We start from the raw sequence: 10,200 nt of genomic DNA on the forward strand, positions 1-10,200 counted from the left end.
TTATTGGCCGGGAATGTTCCGGGAAATCGCATGCTACGTGCGCGCGTGTAAAAACTGTATCACGCACAAAACAGCAGCGATCGCCCGGATTGCTCCACGCCACCGACGTAAAACGATCTTGACAACAAGTGATGATAGATCTGGTAGGACCGCTACTCCGATCAAGTAATGGTTACACATGATATTTAACATGTAGGATCGTTTTATGAAATGGGTGTAAATGCGACTGTTACGCAAACCCACCGTCGACGTTGTCACAAGGAGCTTCGTAGAAGCATTTATCGCCACAGACTGCCCAGAAGAAGTGTTAGCAAACAACGGGACGCAATTACGTTCCGAAAAGCTGCAGCGAATGTTAGCAAGCCTAGGAAAGGAATCCGTCAGAGATTCACACCGGCATATACATCACAATGCAACCCTGTGGAACGCACTAATCGCACGGTAAAGACGATGATTACACAATATGTCGACAAAAATCATCGCCGGTGGGACGAGCATATAAGCGAACTACAATTTACAATACCGCCGTAGGGACGCCACGGGTTATACGCCGGCCTATTTAAACCACGGTCGAGAACTAGCTATACGACCGCCACGGGACTCGACCGGACGATCGCTGCCGCACATCCTGAGACAACAAATCGCCACTTCCAGGAAGCATATAAGGTGATACAGATAAACCTAGCCAGAGCCTTTCAATGGCAGGCTCACCATTACAATTTCAGACATTGAAATTGGAAACCAAAGATAGGCGAGAAAATGTGGAAAAGAACGCACTTCCTATCCAAGAAAACTGATACGTTCAATGCTAAATTAGCGCCACGCTACGAAGGGCCGTACGAGGTGCGAAAAATAATATCACCCGTAATTACGGATTTGAAAGACGCACGAAGACTCCGCTGACACCGGCATATACATGTGCGTGATTTGCGCCCCATTCCAACTAAGTATACGCGCACACTGATGAAGACTCCGAAAACGAATTAGCGGGAGAAGAAAACAAACAAAGAGACTAGAAAGACTGCTAGAAAACAATTTGGACAAGAAACCAACCAATTTTCTTTGCGACACCATCGAGGATGGAGCAAGCAATTGAAGGAGCTCGAGGAGTTTCTGGCAGAATATGCCAACCTAGAATACGATCCCGAAAATCCCGGGATCGGGAGTGAGTTCATCTACGATGACCACCCATTCCAGCCACCACAGCAACGATTGCCATCACTATGACCGTCGCAAAACCGGCCACCAACCGTCCGGAATAACCGCCGAACCTCCGTTGCACGGCAATCGGCATAAATAAAGTCCGATCGACGTCCGAATATAAAGTCTGATCGACAGCAGCAACAGAAGATGCAAGCGCTGCTGACCGCCGCCTCTACTGCAGCCACGGAAGCGCCCAGCAACCGATATCACCAAATCCGACGCTGCAGTCCGAACGGGTTGTGGGACTCGAGCCGCCGCCACCAATCTCCGTAGAGGTAGTACCCGGGGTCATCATTGACGTGCCTTACTTTGTCGCGGACGTCAGCCGCCGTTACAGGGCGCGCCACGGCAACGAGTGGCTCATTCGGCCGTTTCATTTCAACCACAATGGCAACCCGCAAATGAGCCACCGAATGGATTGAAATGTGCCTCGAATTTAGGCACTCAGAAGGGGAGGGGGGATGTAACGATGCACCCCGCCGCATCGTTCCGTCCGACCCTCCATCCTGTGGATGAAAAGCGATCGACTACTTGTCAGCTTAAAGGTGCTGTAACGGAGCATCCGAAAGATGCTCCGTTGCTAGCGCGCGCTAATGCGGTCCGCACCATCCGGGGCCGCCCGAACACTCCCGACCGCGACCGACCGACACACGCGCGCCGGCGAGCTGTCACGCATCGACGACGTGATCAGCTATTTTATTTAATAAACGCTTAACCAACTAAACGGTGACACATGGCGCAGAGGCGGGTATAAATACCCGACGAATTTTGTGAAAAAGACACAATCCTATCCGCTCCTCCGACCTGTCCGTTACAAACAACCGTTCCGACCAGAACAGCGAGAGAAGATTCTCTCAAAGAATACCAAGCGTTCTCCGTATTCTTGTTCTATTCCTTCTCGAGAAATCGGAGCGTTCTCAGATTTTTCGCTCCATCTCATCCCGAAAGTCGTTCTCTCACGTGTCACGGCCAGCGTCGACGGTTGCCTAGCAACGCACACGCGCGGACCCGGTTGCCTGGCAACGCGTTATCGATACGACCCCTGGCATCTCCGCAATCGAATCGCGTTACGAGCATCGCAAAGCGACCGGCGGAAAAACGACAACGAACGACCGCGCAGCGAGAGACGTCACAAATTATTGTAAATTAATTAAAGCCCGGCGGCCGCAACGCTTCTCCCGAACCCGGCATCCGACGAGTAACAACCGAGCGCACGTCCCCGCGTCCGTACCGAGGAATAAAACCGAGCGCGCAGGGACGAACCGTTACATGGCGCCCGAACAGGGACCATTTTAAGAAATAAATAAAAAGAGGATAGCAGATGCCAGCCTGGATACAAACTCTTTCAAAACAAGACGCCCTTCGTGTAGCACAGTCATTCGGTCTCGACACAATCGCAACTTTCGAAGACCTCCGCCGCCGATTACGAACGTACGCTAACACTCATCCACACATTATGCCTACCGTAAAAGCCGGAACATCCACTGACACCGAATCATCCACGGTCACCCCACCGCTTCCCGGCTTATCCTCGGCAGAACTGGGTCACGCAAAGACCATGAATCAAATCCATGAAAATGGGGGTGCCACTTCGACGGCCGCGATCCTCTCTCCTTTCTGGAAAGGCTTACCGAATTGCAGAGACAATATCGATATTCCAACGAAACTATGTTGGAAGGCCCGAATTGCTTAAAGGCAATACCCTGTCATGATATCGCAATAACGAGAACGAATGGTCGGGCTGGGAGGATTTCTTAACCGATTTCCGCCGTTACTTCCTACCACGTCGTTATCAGATAAAACTAGCACAAGAAATTCGCGACCGGAGGCAACACCCCGGCGAAACCTTCTCGCAGTACGTCACGCATATGCTCACGTTAATGCGCCGCGCGGGAAATCACTCGACACCAGAGAAAATAGACCGACTTTACGAGAACATGAGGGCCGAGTATATAATGTTCGTCCAGATTAACGAAAGGACCACGTTGCACGATCTTACCGACCAAGCCACTGAATACGAAGAAATATGAAAAGCTCGCGAAATAGAGAATAAAGAAGGACGAGAATGTCGACGCGTGAATATGGCCGCTCCGTCGCAACCAATCCCATATGATCGCCAGAATACGTGCTGAAGATGCAAGCAACGAGGTTACGATCGGTTTTCGTGCAAACGATCTCCCCAGAAATTTTGCTCGCAATACGGCAAAGACGGGGTGCTGACAAAAGAATGCTACCCCCGTCCGGGAAACGTCCCAACGGCCGGGGCCGCCAACAACGCACCCCGGAAAACTCGCTGACGTAGAATATACACCTCATCCACACATCCGCGTTCGAATCGGCAACTTCTCCGCACTCCTAGACACGGGGTCCGAAATCTCGATGATAAATTCTGAGACTGCACGCTATGCTCAAGAAATCGGTTACGAAGTTATCCCCGCCGAAAGCCAGATCCATTTAGCCGATGGGGCACTCGCCCATATTAACGGGAAGATCACTCTGCCTTTAACCACCCACCACAAAGATGTCAGCCACACCTTCCAGATCCTATCGACCCTAGACAGTACGATCCTGATCGGCATAGACCTATGGGCCCGCCTCCGCTTGACACTGCTCCCTCCATCCACAACCACCGAACAATGTCACCCCTCCTATGCCATCACCGCCGGCTTAACGCGCCGCACGCCCCGAGAAGAGTACGAATTAACGACTTTCCTGAATGTCGAACTGGTCAAATTCGAGGGCGTGAAAGGGCCCACCGACCGCATTACACATGTCATCCGAGTAAAAAACCCTCGTACCGATCAAACAGCGGTATCACCCCCGAAATCCCGCGATGCAAAAAATTATAGACGAAGAAGTGATGGAGGACGAAGGCGTCATCGAGCCCTCCTCCAGCGCGTGGAGTTCCCCCGTCGTGATCGTCCGAAAAAAAGTCGATCTTTGTCTTCTACCCGATCCGCTGAATCCGCTTGACATCCGGAGACACTCGAGCGTATTCGCTGCCTCAGCCAAAAGTTACTGGTCAAAGCATCTCCTCCATTATCCGAGTTAAACGCAACGTACGGCAAATCGCCACGCCAGGTGTTTCTGGCCGTTGTGTCCTGTGACCGAACACGCTGGCTCTCGCCGCCGTGAATGGCCTCTGCCTTCCTTGCTTCCGGAAATCAACCCGCGGTCCGCGCCTGCGACGAACCGCTACTACATTTGCGCCGCTCCGATCATCTCTCATGACCGCTGTAAATATCCGCGTCCATTATCGCATCTGTGCCTCTCCGAGCGATATCCTCATGCGCCCATCATAAATATCTATATCCGCGCCCATGTCGCTGTAAGTTTTCGCGTCCGCGCCGCTGTAAATAATCACGCCACCTGTTAATTACTTATCATCGCTGTACATAATCGCGTCCACTCCATTGTATGATAACTGCACCGTTTTCTTAATAAATTGTAAAATACGCTGTGATCGTTGCCATCACGATTGGCTATATTAATTTGTCATTTAAAATCCCTTAATAAATAACTGAATAAATAACTGACAATTAAGGATAATTTATTCGTCTTGCCGTCTTTTCAGCTCGAACCCGGACAAATTGATGAGCGTATCCGCGTACTTATAAAAACTTCGCAAATTACGAACCGGCGAAAGGCGGACTGTTTTACACTGTATATTTTTAGCTTAAAACTACGCGCAGTGAGAAAAAAGATTTTTTCCAAATATGTAGTTACATCAAATATTAACTATCAAATTACTATTTCATTTTTCAGTTATAATAAATTGTATTTATCATTGTTTCTTTTCCATTGTTTTATTTAGAGATGTCTCAAAGATCTCTTTGAATTAATATTAGATGTAATGTCCCTGCGCGATCGGATAATGTTCGGTACGGATGCGGGGGCTCGGGAGCTCGAAAATGTTCGTCGGATGCCGAGTTCGGAAAAAAAATTGCAGACGCCTGGGTTGAATTTATAATAGAATAATTAGATTTATTCTAATTTAAAAGTTGATAGTTTAGTGAATAAAGTGTCTCTTGTAGCGCAACGTCGTTCGGATAAGCTTTGATAATATTCGCTGAATTTGAGATTTCAGAGCGGTCGAGTAATGAATGTGACTAGGTGTATTCGCGTGATAGTGCGCGGATCGGATACGCGGCACGTTGCTAGGCAACCGAGCCCGTGTGCAAGCGTTCGGATGCACGGGCGTTCGATTGCTAAACAACCGTAGACGCTTTCGCGACACGTATTGTCACGTATGTCGAAGGAAAAGGCCGAGAACACTCCGACTTTCCGGACGGGAAGGAGACGAGAATATCGCGAGCGCCCGATATTCCGTAGAAGAAAAGTCTAAAAATGTTCCGACTTTCCGGATGAGAAGGAAACGAGGATATTGAGAACACTCGGTATTCGATGCGAGAAGATTCTCGCATTGTTCGGATCGGTGATTTTGGAAGCGGACGGGTCGGATGATCGAACAAGGTCTGGTTATTTTCTGCAAAAATCGTTGGGTTCATATACCTATTTTGTGCTGACGCGTCAGCACGCGATTTGTTAACATAATTTAAAAACAGCTGATCTGTCACGCCGTCGGTACGTGACAGACCAGCAGCGCGCGAGTATTCTTTGGTCGCCGTCGGAAATGTTCGGGCGGCCCCGGATGACGCAGGCCGCATAGCGCGTGCTAGTAACAGAGCTTTTACGGACGCTCCGTTACATTTCTCCTCTTGTCTTTAAAGAAGTGTCCTATTTCGGGCACTACATTTCTCGCTTGACATGACATTCGCCATTTGGGTTAAATCGGAATAGAAAACCTTCTGGCTCCTACTCTGGCCTTGTAAAGGCGAGAAATGTGTGCTGCGAAATAGGGCACTTGTACTAGTAATTCCGTCCACGACAGTTACCTCGACCCGGCGGCGGTCCCACCAGTCCGAATGTCGGCATCGTCGGACGGTCGGCAAGCGGCGGTGATGACTCGGTCGGGGCGGCTGGGATAGACGGCCGCCGATCTCGGCAAATATGAGACGGGTCTGGCCGGATGCGGCTGGAGTAGACGGCTGATCTGGTGTGGCGATCCAGCGTTGTGACCGTGATGTGGGATATGGCCGGTACAAAGTTGGCTGATGCGATGCGGTGGTCCCACATAGCGGCTGTGACGATGGATACGACCATTGATGTCGTACTTTTGGCGACTAGTCCATCGTTATGGCCGTGGAGGTGATGACGGCCGGTTGGAGGCGGCAGCTCTGCCGCTGCCCTTTTTGCTGTCCTTGTGGACGGACAGCACCGCCCGGGTGGTGGTGGCGGTGGGCTCATGACAAGCAGGTGGCGACTGTTCGTCAAGGTCGGACAAGTCCGATAAATCGCCGAACAATTTGGAGTTTCGCTGCGCAACGGCTGGCCGGCGAGAGCGCATAGGTACTCACCTTTTTTGGTGGTAATAGCAGCGAATTTCTTGGTGGCCGTGGACCATTGGATCTTAGTGCCCATGGCCGGAACTACGCGTATCGGGGCGGATGGTCACGCTCCGGATGATTGACTTGGCGGTCGGCGTTGCAGCGATAGTATTCGCCGGGGAAGTTCTCTTGATAGCTAGTTGGTAGCGAAGCCTGGATGACGATTTCTCGGCGATGATCGCTAAACGCTTCCAGAGAACCTCGAATTCTGGATCGTATCGTGGCGTCCTGGCTTTGGTCGGTCCATTGCTTTTTCTCAGTATGTTTCGTGAGATTCGAGACGATTTGTCATCGCCGAGAGATTTCACGCATATATATATATATATATATATATATATATATCGGAACGGTGTTACAAAAAATATACCTCGCTCGGGGTAAAAACGACTCGTGGCTTTACGCGATTCGCTATTTTCAATTCAGTCGGTAGAACTGTCTGTTTAAAACGTTTCAATCTTCGTCGGTTTCAGATTTGTTTATGTTTTTGGTCGGTGCTAGCTTCAAATCTTGAATGTGTACGCGTCGATGCTACCTTCCCCGATTGTCGCACAGGTCAAAAATTACCGGCGAAATTATTTTTCGGTTAGCGGTCCAGTGAATGCAGGCGATAGTTTTGCCGCGATGGCATCTTTTTTGTTCGAGAGAATGTGCATGTGCTTCCACACCTTATCTCCGGCGCGTTTCCAGGCGTGGCGTCGCATATTGTAATATTTTGCTTGTTTCTGAAATATATAAGGGAGGTTTGGACGACTTCGTATGCCTCCCGGAAGATGCAACAATTTTATTTTGGCGGCGATACGATAATGTCGCGTTGATCCGCGGGGAGGGGGCTGTTCAATTCGTCCGTGATTCAGGAATGCCGGGATATACTCGGTGGTCTCATGCCACGCGGTGTTATACGCGAAGCGCAACGCCTTAATACTTTGATCCCAGTGGCGATGATTTTGGTCAATATACTGTTTGACCATTTTGATGGTCTTTTTGGTTCTTTTCACTGGGTTGCATTGAGGCGTATACGCGGGGGAAGTACGATGCGAAATATTAAACGTTTCTAATAATCCTTTGAACTGTCCGGAAATGAACTGCCTCCCGTTGTTGGAGATAAGGGTGCGCGGGCATCCGTGCCGGTAAATAATATGTCGCATTCGCGGCGGCTTCACTCGCGTCACACTCACGCAAGGAAAGGAAGAGACAGTTTAGAAAAGAAACATTTTATTATGCACTAAGCACGGGAACAATAACCAAAGCTTTCAATTTAATAAGAATTCGCAGCGACACAGCTCAAACTTGCGCGCCGCGCCGACAACACACACAACAACGCTTGACAACCGCTTGACGATTGCGTCGGCAAGGAACGATCTTGAGGTTGGAAATGTATGAGAGTAGTGTCGAGCGGAACACCACTCGGTCGTAACAATATGATTCTCGACGGCTTGCGTGACAGCCGCGATGATTGCACGACGGAGCGATTGCATCTCCATCCATTTTGTGAAGCGTCTTGCATTACTAACAGTCACAAGTGTCCGTTCGCCGAGCGAAGTAAGGGCCCTATTAAATCTATGATTATTTGTTCCCACGGATATGAGACGGGGGTAGAAATCCGGGTGTAGAAATCCGACAGGTCGGCTTTGCAACGATTTGTGTGCGAAACAGTTTCGGCAATTACGAACGTACCGGGCGACGTCAGAAAACATGCCAGGTCAGTAATATAATCGCACAACACGAGCGATCGTCTTTGCGATATCAGAATGGTCGACTGTCGGTTCATCATGTAGCCGCCGGAGAAACGTATTTCAGTACGTTTTTCACGCGACACGCATTTCTTTCACTGCTCATCGATCGGAACTTCCCGGAAGTCGGTGAAAAATAGGAAATGACAGTACAATTTTCCGTTTTCGATCCGATTCGGAGAAATCGGCAGGCTTTCCCCTTACCCGATGAAACCATTTATTTCCTTGTCGAGCGGAGTGCACGGGTGGTTGACGGGAAAGCGCGTCGCCCATGCGATTCAACTGCCCCTTCCGATACTTAATATCGAATATTATTGCTGGAGTTCGAGTGCCCAGCGGCCTAAATGTCCCATTGGAGACTTTAGGCGTTGCAGCCATCGGAAGGCCTAATGATCGGTTATTATGGTAAATAGATAGCCGCGTAGATGCCGAATCCCCCAGACGACCGCTAGACATTCGGTCGCGCTATAATTTCGTCCTGTTGAGTGTTCGGCTGGCGTATACGATTACGCGTTTGCCCTCCTCTAGATGTTGAATTAAAACCGCTCCGAGTCCATGAACACTTGCATCGGTTTGCAATATAAACCGGCGGTTAAAATCTGGACAGGCGAGGACCAGGGTGATAGTAAGTGCCTTCTTCATTAAATAACTGTTCTTTTTCCGATCCTCCGATTGCCGATGACGCCCTTTTTAGTCAATTTGGTTAGTGGCGCAGCAGTCATAGAAAAGCTTGGTATGAATCTTCTGTACCAAGAGGCCACACCCACGAATTGTCGAATTTGTTTAATATTCATAAGTGCAGGCGATGGATTTAACCTTGTCGGAGTCGGTAAGGATGCCACGGCGATTAATTACGCCGAGATATTTAAGCTCGATGAGACAAAAATGACACTTTTCAACTAGAGACGAGCGTCGCGCAATCGACGAAACACTTCCGCGATATGTTCTAAATGTGACTGAAAAGACGGGCTAGCGATGATGATGTCGTCGAGGTCGTAGACGAAAACGTGCGGTTCAAGTTCGGGGCCGAGTATGCTGTCGAGGAGCCGTTGAAACGTGACCAGTGCGGAACGTAGTCCGAACAGCATGACTTTGAATTGCATCAGTCCGAGCATAGTGATCGTCACGGGTCGGCTTTCGGGGACGAAGGGTATCTGCCAATAGCCTTGTTTTAGATCGAGTGTAGATAAATAGCACGCGTCGCGAAGTTTGTCAAGAGTAGCGGCGATGTGAGGCAGCGGATATGCGTCTCTTTCTATTACGCTATTTACTTTTCGGAAATCTATATAAAACCGATGTTTGCCGTTTTTCTTCCGACGATTACGACGGGGGAACTCCACGCTGAAAGAGGGCTCGATTATGCCCTCGTTCTTCATTTGTTGTACCTCTTCGTCGATGATTTTCTGCATTGCGGGATTTCGAGAACGGTATCGCTGTTTTATCAGTATCGAGGTGTTAACTCGGATAACATAGGTGATCGGTACGATCGGTCGGCCCTTTTATGCTCTCGAATTTTTTTAGTTTGGTATCGAGAAAAGTCGCTTATTTGCAGTCTTTTTGGGGCGTGCGGTGCATTAATCCGGCAGTGACGGCGTAGAAGTGTGATGATATTCGGTTGCAGTAGCCGGAAGAAGTAGTATCAGGTTAAGGCGTGTCCATAAATCGATGCCCATTAGTATCGGGCTATCCAGTTGATAAAATTTGAAAGGCGTATTTAAAATTCTTATGGTGCGTGGTCAGGGATAACGTGATTTTTCCGTTAATGTTGGCGAATGCCCCATTGGCTAGATGAATCTGGCTTTCGGCGGGGGTGACTTCAT

This window comes from Pogonomyrmex barbatus, unplaced genomic scaffold (assembly GCF_055798465.1).
Source record: "Pogonomyrmex barbatus isolate J1 unplaced genomic scaffold, ASM5579846v1 scaffold16, whole genome shotgun sequence".
Classification (NCBI taxonomy): Eukaryota; Metazoa; Arthropoda; class Insecta; order Hymenoptera; family Formicidae; genus Pogonomyrmex; species Pogonomyrmex barbatus.